Source organism: Leptonychotes weddellii, chromosome 4, assembly GCF_054177405.1.
Source record: "Leptonychotes weddellii isolate Sample4059 chromosome 4, ASM5417740v2, whole genome shotgun sequence".
In the NCBI taxonomy this organism is placed as follows: domain Eukaryota; kingdom Metazoa; phylum Chordata; class Mammalia; order Carnivora; family Phocidae; genus Leptonychotes; species Leptonychotes weddellii.
Genome location: NC_138372.1, coordinates 83,110,662 through 83,122,354, shown reverse-complemented (window position 1 = coordinate 83,122,354; position 11,693 = coordinate 83,110,662). Strand labels below are relative to the sequence as shown.

Sequence of the window (11,693 nt, the reverse complement as noted above, 5' to 3'; positions counted from 1 at the left end):
TTTTTTTTTAAAGATTTTATTTATTTATTTGAGACAGAGAGAATGAGAGAGAGAGAGAGCACATGAGAGGGGGGAGGGTCAGAGGGAGAAGCAGACTCCCTGCCGAGCAGGGAGCCCGATGCGGGACTCGATCCCGGTACTCCAGGATCATGACCTGAGCCGAAGGCAGTCGCTTAACCAACTGAGCCACCCAGGCGCCGGTTATCAGGTTTTCTAAACAGAGTACAGATCTCCTGGTTATAAAGATGGCAGAGTTTATTGGAAGGCTAAGAAAAGGGTGGGGGGGTGGTGGAAACAAGGAGCATTTTCTGTACTCAATTAGGATGTATTTCTACTTGGTTAAGTGTTCTACTTGGTTAATATTTTCAGAAGGAAATATTATATAGAAGTGGTATTAACAAAAAAGTTGTGTGTATGCACATGTATATATAAACATATGGATAATATGTACGATACATATGATATGGGTCAGATATAAATCTGTTCTTGAGTTCAGATCTTGTATTAACAGTGTTTTAGTGCAGACCCAGTGTACTCATATTTAATTTGGAAAAACTACAGCTTATTTTAATAAAATTTGTGAAATTGTGGGCAGAGCTAAAACTTGGAGCATAAATCATAAAGAAGTCCCTCAGGTAGTAAAATCCAAAGTGAGAAGTATAATTTGCCTACAATTTGGGGTGATACTAAATTGGGAGGAGTGTGGGTACAGATAGAATAACAATTAGGTTAGAAATGTGGGGAGAAAATAGAATGTAATTTGGCACAAAAGAATAATGTTTGATATATAGGAGAATAATTGTTCCAAAGTTATTCAGTCATTTCAAATTTGTTCAAAGTTATGTAGAATGTATGTAATTATGTGTAGAAGAAGCCTACTGGAAGGCATTAGGAGATAAAATAAGGAATGCTGTCTTGTAGGTGAGGGAAGAAAGCAGGGAAGGTAGGTTGTATGGTCTAGAGCTAAGTATTCTGATCTGAATGGAAATTGAAACATTTTGTTGTTACTGTTATTTTTAGAAAAGAGTTTTTTCCTCCAAAATGCATCTTTTTTTCTTTTTTTTTCTTTTTATTATTATTATTTATTTGTTTATTTTAATGCATCTTCTTTCTGAAGTTGAAATTACTTGAGGAAATGTGTTACTCTTCATTTTTGGGGTCTATCCCAAGGAAAGCAACTAAGTTTGCTTAAGCTGGCAGGTGCCTGAAGTCTGGTCCTACTGTTGCTATAGAGCCTGCCATTGCCTCCCCCCACCCCACCCCCGCCATGACCCCCTATGTTCAAGGATGCAGCATAGCTTGCCAGGGGCAGTGCTGGCAGGGGGTGGATTTGGCTCTACATTGACTTTGGGTTATTTACTGTGTCTCCATTCCTTATGCGTAGAGTATAATAATAGTGTCTTCCTCATAGGGTTGTATGTAGTAACTGAGATACTTCATGGAAAGTGCTTAGTGTCATATGTGGGACATACACGTTTATCACTTGCTATTGTTTGTAGAGTCTAAGCATTATTATGATGCATTGCCTTGTCCTCTCTGGGAAGTGAATCCTGAGTTCCATTTGGGATCTGGCCCCTGCCTAGCTTTCCAGCCATTCATCTCCTATGCTCTCTTCCCTGCACTGGCTATGCAGGCCACGTGAAATACTGCATTTCCTCCCCAAAGCTAGGCCTTTGCTTCTCACCAGGTCCCATTTATCATGACCTTTTGTTCATTCTTGGACACTCCACTTCCTTGGAGGAGTGAATCTTAACCTACCCCCCTGCATCTCATGGTCGTTCTTCCTTTGGGCTCCCACTAAACCTGATGCTTGCCTCTCTACTTACTACACTGGAATCAAAATGCTCTCTGCTCCTTTGTATCTCTCCTCTCATCCCCTGGAGGGCAGGACCTTGGCCCCCAACTCCCTTGCTTGGGGCAGTGTCTGCCCGGAAGGAGATAGAATGTCCTAGTTGTGAAAGGCGTGGACTTTGGACTTTGGAGGCAAGGTTTGAAACCTTGCTCCACCACTTACCAGCCATGTGACTTAAGGCCACGTATCTCACCTCTCTGTGCCTCAGTTGCCTCATCTGTAAATGGGAATTATAGTAGTACCTACCCCATAGCATCGAGGGCAGATTAAATGAGGAGGGAGGGACTCAGGCTTTCGCCTCTGTTCTCTACTTCCCTTCTGGATCTCCTACTACTCAAATCCTGCTCTGGCTGTACCACGGAGTGAGGTGGACATAGGGAGTTAAGCAGCAAAGGATGGAGAAGGTGGGGACTCCTCAGGGACATGTGAGGACCCCTGTGGCTGCTTTCTCAGGTGGCTATTTGTAGGGGAAGGAAGTACATGAGGCGGGGTTGCCTGCAGTCAGACCTCTTTTTTTTTTTTTTTGTATACAGCTCTTTTCCTTTTGGATCAGACTCTAACACTAAGTTTCATTCTAATTATCTGGATTCATGGATTTGTAGGGCTCCTCTCTAAAAGCAACCCAGATTTGTGTCCATAAGCTTTTTCCTCATTTTGAATGTTGTCTCTAATGAAGAATCACCACAGCTCCTCTCCTTCTGTGCTAACAGGGTCACAGGATTCTAATTCCTGCTTCACGGGGAATGGCTTTCTTGGCCGGTGTGCTGTTCCAAGGATGCTCTTCCTTGGAAGGACAGTCCATTTCCCACCTAGAATAAGGGCACAGGAGACTCTGGTTTTCATCTGGGACGATTGCCTGAGCAGCGGATAACCACCTTCACTGCCACTCTGCCTTCCACCTCTGCTTCCATTCCGCCCGGATTACTAGCACTGCTGCTGTTGCCAAACTCCCATGCTATTCTGATTGTTACTCTCACTGCCAAGGCTCAACTGTTACTATGACTACTTCCATTCTACTCTGATTATGACTATCACTGCTACTGTAGCTACATTGTTACTGTTGCCCCCACGATCAAAAGCCTGACTTTTAGCTACTGCATGGTCTCTTATCTCTTAATGGTCTGTGCAAAAAGAAATGCCTTTATTTTTTATTTATTTATTATTTTTTGCATACCTGTAATAGGGAACCCTGCAAGCAAGTCTTCTCTAGAATGGAGACTGGGCCATTTTTAGTGTGCTTTGGGCTAGCTGTATTCCAGATAACAATATGGTTGAGTGTTAATTTTTCTCATTAAAGGCATTGACATACAGTGCTTTCTTTAGCAGGTTAATGAACTTAGTAAAATAGATGTTTCAGGCTAATTTTGACCTCTGCACTTCCCAGGCATTCAGTTTTTCAGTCCAAAGACTAGAAACACATAAGGAGAATTGAATGCTGTTTGTTAACCTTTTCTGTGTTCAAGGGCTAATGCTGGGGTTGGTAGATAACCTTTGTAACTAAGGGTCGAAGTTGTTGCCAAGGGAGAGGGGTACAGTGCTCCCTCTTTTGAGGACAAGGGCTGATGAAAGTACCAAAGAGCCTGTGTGTATGATGGTGACAGCTGCCCAGGAATCCTGAAAATCTGTTAGCAGGCTACCATTGAATATACACCAGAGGCTGGCAACCCAGACTAGAAATGATGCTTAAGAACATAACTGCTTAATAATTTAAAATCTTTATTTATAATTATTAAGATCACCAAATTCTAAAGTTCTTGGGGGTACTTTAATAAAGAGTACCTATTGATACACTAACATATAAGTAAGAGGATATGATGACAATTTAATGTAAAATTTCCCCGTGAGTTCCTTGGCTACCAAGGAATGGTTGCTATTTATTTTTTTAAACATATAAACTGCATCATCAATTGTTCATTATTTATTAAAACCACTTGTCTGTTACAATAGCTGTATGGATACATAGGTGAAATAAATGTAGTCTCTACTTGCAAATGTTTATTTCATGTGGCCATAGTTGGGAGAATAGTCAAGATGGTTATTATCACAAGTGTGAGCCAGAGTGCTACCGAGTATATGGGATGCATGTGTTCTTACAATTAGGCCTACATTTTAGAGCTTGATCACTTTCATAAATTTACATATGACCCGTAAAAGTTTTAATCATTGAAGAAAAAAAAAACCCTGCAACTTTAAATGTTATTAAATGACTATTAATTTTTTTATTCTTTAAAAAATCCTTTGCAGCCTGGACAGCCATCAACATGCCTTTTAGTTTATTGAAAATAGAGGAGCACAAAATTGGAGCTAGGAAAACAACTCCCCTCCCTTTCTGGACTTCTTCCCTGTGTGTTTTTTAGGGTCTTCATTTATTTATAATAGGATCAATAAGAAAATTATTTGAAGCTACTGTGCAGTCTTGAACGGATGCTAAGTGCAGCATCATTATTTTATAATTTCAGAAGGCATCTACAGATATGATTTCTTTACAGAGCAGTGGTGATAGTGCCCCTTCTGTTGGGATCTGCTGAGTTACAAGGGAAAAGGACAGAGTCCCTATACAAATAAAAGTTATACTTTTTCTTTCCCTTTTGGTTTTTTTCCCCAAAAGATGTAGAATTTAGCTCTCTTAAATTTAAAAAGGCAGATGTAGAGAGAGAGAGAGAGAGAGAGAAGATATGGCCAAAGGGACAGAAATAGAAAACCCCAATAAGAGAGAAACTTGATTTATTGCTATTTTTCTTCCATGTCTTCCTGCCTTCTAGTTCTGCAAAGGATGATTGATTCCTTTGGAAAGGGATAGAGGAGGAGTTAGGATGACAGGGGTACTAGGCAGAGCTTGACCAAGTCTAAGCTGAGGCTCGGCTAACAAAAGAAAACTCCTGTACCTTAAAGTTTGTAAATAGGCTTCATCGTGATCTCTTCCATGCCTTTCAAAACTGTCAATCAGCTCATTAACAGCCACTCATAATTCAAATTATGTTAAACTCTCAAATTCAGTCTCTCCTTCAAATGGGATAATGAGCGTTCCATCAAGAAATGAGACCCCAAGGGGCATCTGTGTGGCTCAGATGGTTAAGCATCTGCCTTCAGCTCAGATCTTGATCTCAGGGTCCTGGGATTGAGCCCTGAGTTGGCTCCACACACAGCAGGGAGTCTGCTTCTCCCTTTCCCTCTGGCCCCCCATAAATAAATAAAATCTTAAAAAAAAAAAAAAAGGAAATGAGACCCCGAGAACTTCTGTCTTCATCACGCAGCTTGACTGTTGGTGGTCCTTGTGAAAACTGCAGTAAGTCAGCAAGTGTATGTGGCTGTGAAGCTATATTAGAAATCACCAGCCTTCCCGCGAGATACCATTTCTCGGTTGGGATTGAAGTAGCTCGTTTCACAATAAACTGTGGAGGTTTTTTCCTGTTATGTAGCGTCAGTTAACACAACTGGTCCATTTTTTGCTCACAATTTTAGAGAAGTCGATGCTCAGTTTTTTCAGATAAAAAAGGGAAACGATCCTGCTTGTGCCCATATCATTGAGAAAGTCAAAATAGCTCTAACGCACATAGAGAAAGAGGCAACCGTACACCTTGTAAAAGGAGTAGGGGGAAGAGAACGTCTCAGAGCTGAATAGTGAGCTCTCGCAGCCTGACCTTTAAACGTTTCCTTTCTGGAACATCACTGTTGCTAGCGTTGAAGGGTTGTGTAGGAGGTTGCTCCTTGAAAAGCCTTGTCTGTTGTGATAACTATCTGGTGATGAAACGGTATCTAATCTGGAGAGCTCTGGGTAATTTGGGGGTGTCTTAGACCTTGATGGTGCTAAAATTTCTTTGAAGGTTATCTGCATCTACTGAGTGCTTCTCCACCATTTTAATTCTTCCACTTGTAATAAATAAGCAGGCTGCTCATGGGTTTCTGAAGGGGCGGAGAGGGTGAGTGTGGTGGCTGAAGACTGATGCCTTTGCTGTTAGAATATGTCACTCATTACTGGATATTGCCGAGATGCTGCCTAGACCCTCTCATTACTGGGTCTTTCCAGACGTGAAGACAAGAGCTAACTGTCTCCCATCTGTGGCTCCTTTTCACACACCCTGTCCCCCAGCTGCTAAGCTACCATTTCCAGTGAGTGCCTTTACTGTAGGTGCAGAGCCCACGACAGAGCTATGGATATAATTCCTGATTCTTCTCTCTTCTCTCTCTCCCCACCCACCCCACACATACTCATCAGTTACTGGGTATTTCCTTTCCATATTACTTCATAGAGTTTTTTCAGTTCCTCCTCCTACTATCCTAGTCCAAATCACCCTAATCTTTTTTGTTATTGTTTTCGGTCTCATGGTGTTTTTTATTTTTTTTTTTTAAATTTTATATTTATTATGTTAGTCACCATACAGTACATCATTAGTTTTTGATGTAGCGTTCCATGATTCAGATCACCATAATCTTTTTGTTAAATTAATATGGCAGCATCCTAACTGCCCTGTCTTGCCCACCTAACCCATATCATCTCCCTAATAAAGAGAAAAGAAAATGTTTAATCTGCACACTGCAAAAGGGAGCTAGTATAACACAGTAGTTAAGGATGTGGGCTCTGTAGCAAGAGTGTCTGGATTTGAATCATGACTCTATTACTTTGGTAAATGCAGTTATATAACCTTGAATAAACTCAGTATGCATGAAAGAGAAAATGAAAACTTTCCTGATTTGAGTTGTCATGAGGGTTAAAGGACATAAACATGAGCACAGAACTTGGTACATAGTACACATTCAAAAATTACTATAATAATACACATAAAATGCAAGCTGAGTGTTCTACCTTCCTATTTAAAACCCTTGAACCTTACCATGTCTTCTAGGAGAAAGCCCACATCCCTTTGGCATGCCTTGTAAACCCTGGCTTCCCTTTCCAGCTCCCCTTTCCAACCCCACTGTCACTGCTGCCCTCCAGAAGGTTGTGTCCATTTGATACCACTTCCATTGCCCCCAGCAGTCCATGCCTCATCTTGTGCTCATACACATGCTGTGCCGTTTACCCGGTACTTCCTTGTACCCCAAGTCTGGCGTCTTTCTTTCTTGTCCCTGAATGTCAGCCACTCTTCCTGTTTTTTGGTTGACTCTCACCTCCACTTCAGCTCTCATCTCATCTGTCACTTATTCCAGAAAGCTGTCTCTGATATTCCGGGACTCCCAAAGAACCTTGAATGCTTTCTTTATGGCAGTTGCCACATACTGTGTAATTGTGCATTTACTGGTCTGGATGCTCTGCCTGACCAGGATAACTCTTCTGAGGGCAGTTTGGGTCATACTGGCTTTCTAAAAATACATAGTTCTTGGCAGTTTCATTCCATTAACATGTGTTTAATAAATTAAAGCAGTACCCAATTGGAGGTATGTTTTATGAAGTTTTATGATGCCTAGCATATAATCTGCACCTCAGTAATATTTGTTAAATGAGAAACTGCTGTTTAGACTTTTGTATATCTTTAATTTTGGTAACTGTGTTGTGTGGATACATTTAATATTTAAAAAATCCTGAAGCTATTTAAAACTCTGATTCTTAAAATTTGAATTCTAAATTCTAAAAAGTCCTGAAGTTATCTCATATAAATTAAATGCTTTAGCAGAGTTGTATAATTTTTGATCAAACACGAGGTTTGGTTATGAAATAATGAGATACATTTGTCCTTGTGTGTCGTAAACCATCTCTGAAGTCAGAATGTTTTATGCTACCACAGATGATACAAAGAACTATCCATGGCTACTAATCTAAAAGAATTTATAAACTGGGGAGAAAAAACTTATACTGAAATAATAATGTCAAAACACCAATCACATCTCTAAGCATAAAACAAGCTCATGTGTTCATCAGTCATCTTCAATAAATTCAACTTTCCTTCATCTTAGCAGAGTAAGATAAGAGTTGGTTTATTAAGCATTCCACAAAGAAAATTGTAGAATTATCTGAGTGGTACATTAGAGATCATTTAGGCCAGTCTTGTTTACATTAACTCTTTCTGTTGTGATAGATTGCTTAAGCAAAGGAAGGAGTTATTGGTCTGTTTGATAAAATTGGCTCATGTAATCTGGGAGCAGCCTGGTGCTCAGACTTTTGTTTCTAAATACCATTTGCCATGTAAGTGGGAATGGACTTGCTTGGATAAATAGCTGATTCCAGAACTAGAGCAAAGAACATATGATGTGGATTTGGGACAACTGCATATATAAGAAAATGAAGAAAATGGCGTTCTGTTAAAAGGACACAGGAACCAGTTTGAAGGGACCCCAAAATGGCCAAATTTGGGACAATATGAACATCAAAAAAAAAAAATGATGGTGATTATTACACAAGTAAAAAGGGTGGGAGGGAGGGCAGTGAAAGCTCTTTTTGTAAGAATACCGGCTAATAATTATGGAAGGAATGATAGAATCAGAAAGATCACTCTTTTGTAGTCCCAAGTGGAATAATCAAAGCAAGGGTTATTAGTGGATGGTAAGTCATGGTAAAAAATTGAGAAATATGACATGGTACCAAATTATCACCCCTAGGATTTTTATTAATATAAAGGGGCATATGTACCTTTACAATAGATGTGGCAGTAAACATTCTAACCAAGCAATGAAGCTAGCATCCATAATAATGGATTAACTTAACATTTTGTATCTTTAGATGTTATGAAATATGAATTTCATAGTATGAAGTATTTTTGCCAGAACTGTTTAATTTGCATTTAGACTTAGCTTTTGGTTCACTGGAAATACAAGTGATGGAGGAACAGGTTTAATGATACCATGAAAATAGTAAGACAAATGCAAAATGTGGGACCTTCTATAAGACAACTTGTCTGGACTCTTCAAAAAGTCAGTGTTTTAAAAATGAAAGGTAGCGGAATTTCTCAATTAAAAGATACTGCAAAAATAAAGCAACCAAATGCAATGGGTAAAATTTAATTGGATCCTAGACTGGGGAGGACATAACATAAGGAAACATAGGGTGGGCAACTGAGGAAATTTGAATATGGAATAGATATTAGATAACATAGAATTATTAATTTTCTTAGGTGTGATATCGTTATTTGTATGTAGGAAAATATCTTCATTCCTAGGAGATGCATATTGAGCTATTTAGGAGTGAAGTGTTGTGATATCTGTAACTTGCTTCCAAATACTTCAGCAAAATACATTTTATAAATAGAGTTGGCATATAAAAGCACATATATAGGGGCACCTGGGTGGTATACTCAGTAAAGCGTCTAACTCTTGATTTCAGCTCAGGTCATGATCTCAGGGTCTTGAGATCCAGCTGGAGTCAGGCTCTTTGCTCATCGCAGAGTCTGCTTAAGACTCTCTCCCCCTGCATGTGCATGCGCGCTCTCTCTCTTTAAATAAGTCTTTAAAAAAATAAAAGCACATATATATGGCAGTATGTTCCAGTTATTGAGTAGGTGGAGTGTTGTTCATTGTACTATCTTTTCAACTTTTGGTTTGAAATTTTTAAAAATAAACTGGAAAAAGAACAAGCTCAGCATGATGAAAACAAAACCTGTGTCTCCGGAGTGGCAGGCAGGCTGTCAGTCCCAGCTTTATCCAGTGCTTCTGCAATGGTATTGGGGCCCACTTCCTCCATCCCTCAACTTTGTTCCTGTGCATGCGCAGAGCTGAGCACCCATGAACATCAAGTGAAATGTGATCCTAGTGTAATTAGCTAAACTTCGGATAACTGTGAAAAATCTCCAAATAAGATTAACAGACAAGCTTGAGGCAGAACCTTGTGTTACTCATTTTTAGCATTTCCAGTGTCTGGAATGTTGTAGGTATTCAAAAACTGTTGACTGAAGAAATACCTACAGGGAAGACCAAATCTGAGGATTGCCTCAAAAAATGAGAGCATCCCAGTGACCTTTCCAAATCCAGTAAATATTTATGGAATTTAATAGAATTGAACTAGTTAAAGAGTCAAATAAGGTTAAGGTTGGTTCCAGAAGTAAGGGGAAGATCTGCTTTTAAATATCTATGCAGTAATGACTACTTTTTTTTTTTTTTTTTTTAACTTTCAGAAATAATACTTTTCTGAGTTAAGGAAGCACTTGAGTGGAAGTGCTTTTCCTACACAGGGTGAAATCTGGGTTTGGTGAGAAATTTTCAGAGGGTGGCAGGTGCAATTATGCTTCTCCTTGGTGAGCTATGAGTTGGGCACTTAATTATGTAAAAAATATTGCAAGAAAGCAGTTGCATAATCCCCAAGAGAGTAATTATTGTCTATCTTGGCAGAATGCAAGGCTTTTAATCTGTAAATAAGCAATCCTATGTGGAAGAGCTACATGTAGAGTGATTCTGTGTTGTAAAGGTCTCTTATGAATTTTTTAAAGTGCAAGTGGTAACTCCATGTGCTGATTGGCTTCTGCCTTTGTGCTTCAAAGGGTTTATGAAGCTTCCCCTGTGGTTTTAACCCCTCCTGAAATATTTAAGCCTCTGAGAAGGATTCCTGTGAAGGATCAAACTGCATCTGAGTTAAGCCTGTAAAAAATCTGAATGTCTCAAATACCAAGGAAGTAAAACGTGCTCTAAGTTAACAAACAAACAAACAACAAAATAAAACATTGACAGTGCTAAAAAACAAAGAATGCTCAAATTAGCTGATGGGTTTCTCACTTATTGGGAGCTGCCACTGGAGCTCATATTTCCAAAAAGAAGTAATTCACTTTCAGGGTATGTGTGTGTTTTGCTTAGGTGGATCTGAGTCTTTTGGATACTGAAAGTAAATTTTGTTTTTAAAGATTGTCAGTGGATCTGCCTTCCCTCTTGTTCCTCCTGTTAGTGTTGATGAACTGAGCATTCTCTCTCCAAGTTAGATTTCTCCACTTGAGCAGTAGAGCCCCCACTCCCACCCCTTTGCCTACTCAAGGACCTCATTCGGGTGACTCACCTTCTCTCTTGCATGACCAACTTTCTCTTCTCTACTGAATTCTCATCAAAATAAAAACATGTTGTAACAGCTCCCATTGTTTTTAAAAAGGTCGTCTTTGACTTGTCTTTCTCTCTGATTACCTCCTCAATCCTCTGTTCCCCTTTGCAGCAAACTCCTTAAGAGTCTATATTCTATATTCTCTCTTCACTTCCTCTCTTCCCATTTTCTCTTGGACCTCCTCCAAGCACTCTGCTCCACATGAAACCTGCTTTTATCAAGGTGTACCCATGATCTTCACAGTGCCAGACTCCATGGACAGTGCTTGGTCAAATCTTATCTGCCTGTCCTGAGCAGCTAGCAGAGTTTATCATTTCTTCTTTCTAGAAACACTTTCTTTACTTCAGGGAAAACCTGTTCTCCTGGTTGTTCTCTCTTCCTCACCAGTCACTTGTGCTCAGCCTCTTGGTGGGCTCTTTTCCTGATCTAAGATTACTCAGTCCCAGGTCCTTTCCTCTGTTTTCTCCCGAAGTCCTCTCAGGCAATATCCTGGTTAAAAATGTTCTGTATACTCTAAAGACTCCCAAATTTATCTCTGGAGTACACACCTGTACCCTGGACTGCAGACTTGTATATCTAGTTGCCTGCTGCCCCCATCCCATTGGATGACTAATGGGCATCTCAAATTTAACATGGTCGAAATGTAACAACTGGTCTTCCCAGGGTTGTCTCTTACCCTCCTATCTGCTTTCCCTGTCTCTATCTTTGCTCCACCCCTTTTCCATCTATATTAAAAATAGCAGCTGGAAAGACCCTAGTAAAACATCAGATCATATCCCTCCTCTGCCCCAAAGCCTCCAATGACTTCTGTCTTGGTCAGAGTAAAAGCTGGTCCAACAAGGTCTTTCGTCATCTGACCCCATTACCTTTCTAGCTCACCTCCTGCCTTTC

General features: G+C 39.9%; 1 protein-coding gene across 1 annotated transcript in view; it reads left to right on the top strand.

The window, feature by feature from the left end:
* VAV3 (vav guanine nucleotide exchange factor 3) overlaps nt 1–11,693 on the top strand; it is a 341,802-nt gene that overhangs the window by 69,495 nt on the left and 260,614 nt on the right. The gene's annotated exons all lie outside the window — the stretch shown is intronic.